The sequence below is a fragment of the Larimichthys crocea genome, chromosome VI (genome assembly GCF_000972845.2).
Source record: "Larimichthys crocea isolate SSNF chromosome VI, L_crocea_2.0, whole genome shotgun sequence".
Taxonomy (NCBI): domain Eukaryota; kingdom Metazoa; phylum Chordata; class Actinopteri; family Sciaenidae; genus Larimichthys; species Larimichthys crocea.
The window spans coordinates 22,697,165-22,699,478 of NC_040016.1; positions in this window are offsets into that span (position 1 = coordinate 22,697,165).

Below are 2,314 nucleotides of genomic sequence, written 5' to 3' on the forward strand. Positions count from 1 at the left end.
CAGACTGTCTAAAACCTGGACGTAGTCTCCGTGACGTCCCCGCAGACTGTCTAAAACCTGGACGTGGTCTCCGTGACGTCTCCGCAGACTGTCTAAAACCTGGACGTAGTCTCCGTGACGTCCCCGCAGACTGTCTAAAACCTGGACGTGGTCTCCGTGACGTCTCCGCAGACTGTCTAAAACCTGGACATAGTCTCTGTGAGTTTAACGGCCAACAAGAGTTTTCTGAATGTTACACAAAGAACCTTTAAGAAACCCTTCATTCTATCAGAGGAGCAGAGGTCTGAACCTCTAATCTACACACACGTCAACACACACTCGACAGCGTACGGGAACCCTCAGGACTGAGTGTGTGTGTGTGTGTGTGTGTGTGTGTGTGTGTGTGTGTTCAGGTGTGATTGGAGGTGTTGTTGATGATGACAGGTATGTTCCACACTCTGACTTTAACTTTCTCACACACACACACACACCTTATCTCTCTCGACCAGAGTCGTCTTCTGGTTTCAGTCTATCAGCCGACGCCCCGTCTGCAAATTCACACAGATGAAACCGATGTTAAGACACACACACACACTCACAGACACACACACACACTCACAGACACACACACACTCACAGACACACACACACACTCACAGTGTTCTGGTTTAACGCTGACGGACACAAACAGGAAACAAACGTGTTAAATTTGTATGTTTTGTTGAGCCGACCTCTGAAACAACATCACTGTTTCCTGCTGGAGTCATGATCTGTACTGACCACACACTGTTTGTCAGCGTGCTCGTTAGGACGACGTACAAAGCGCAGCTGGTGAACGTGAAGGTTTGAAGCAAAGTTGGTCAGTTGGGTTGATCCTCTGGGAACCATGAATGTCTGACTCTGAGATATTTCAGTCTGGACCAAAGTGACGAACAAACCAGGACTTGAACCCGCGAGGTGTTCACCACCCGTCATTGAAGAGCTGACGGTCGCTGTTAGCTCCTCTCAGACGTCCTGTTCAGCATTAGCTTCACCTCAGGAGGCTTTAACACGTCAGGCCAACAACACACACACACACACACACATTCCTGCTGCTGCCGGCATAGAAACACACACACACGTGAACCTATGTCAGATTAATTCTTTGTGTAACTTCTTTAAAGAAGTTTCTCGCTGGCTCGTGCTAATTGTATAAAGTTACCACCACCTGCTGCTCTGTACCTCATTAATACAGGTGTGTACCTCATTAATACAGGTGTGTGTCACGTTAATACAGGTGTGTACCTTGTTAATACAGGTGTGTGTCTCGTTAATACAGGTGTGCACCTCGTTAATACAGGTGTGTGTCTTGTTAATACAGGTGTGTACCTCGTTAATACAGGTGTGTGTCTCGTTAATACAGGTGTGTACCTCGTTAATACAGGTGTGTACCTCATTAATACAGGTGTGTGTCACGTTAATACAGGTGTATGAGTCATTAATACAGGTGTGTGTGTCATTACTACAGGTGTGTACCTTGTTAATACAGGTGTGTACCTCGATAAGACGTGTGTACCTCGTTAAGACAGGTGTGTACCTCGTTAGTGTTCAAACAGTTGAGTGAGTTCAGAGAAAATGTTTCTGCAGACTAAAGGTGGACTGATGTGGACTGAAGAGGAATATTCCGTGAGATAAAAACATGTTGTTCATTTGATCACATCCATCTCTGTTCAACACATTTGGACTTTTGGACTTTAACTGTGGAGTTACTGAAATGTTTGGATCATCCTCCATCAGCTGTGCAGGTGAGGCTGATCGGAGCGAGCTTCAACATAAATGTGACGTCCTCCATGTTGGTCTACCTGATGTGTGGATGATCATGAACGCAGCCTGTTGCTGGGTAACGATGCTGCGTTCTTTCGCCGCCAACGCTGCGATCTCCTCGACATGAAGGAGCGTTTTGTCGCTGACGTCCAGTCGTCAGTTAAAGACTCTGATTTCAACTGCAGACCTCGGATCAGCGCCGGCAGCCTCCCCTGGTTCTGCTGCCTGCCTCCTCTTCAGGAACGTGACCCGAGCTCGGCGGCCTCCCGACCCCACACGTTCCTCTGATGGGAGTGTGTGTGTTTGAGTGTGTGTGTGTTTGTGTGTGTGTGTTGACATTTGAACAGAGAAAGTGGGTGTGGGAAAGACCTGCTCGCCCAGCTCGACACACACTCTCACACACGGTCAGCTGATATCCAACTCCCCCAACTCTCCCAGCACTTTATCTGTATGTAAGCGTCCGCTGGGAAAGTCCCGCCAGGAACATTTCAACGTGACCGCAGAGACATAATTAAGACTGTCCAGGTTTTAG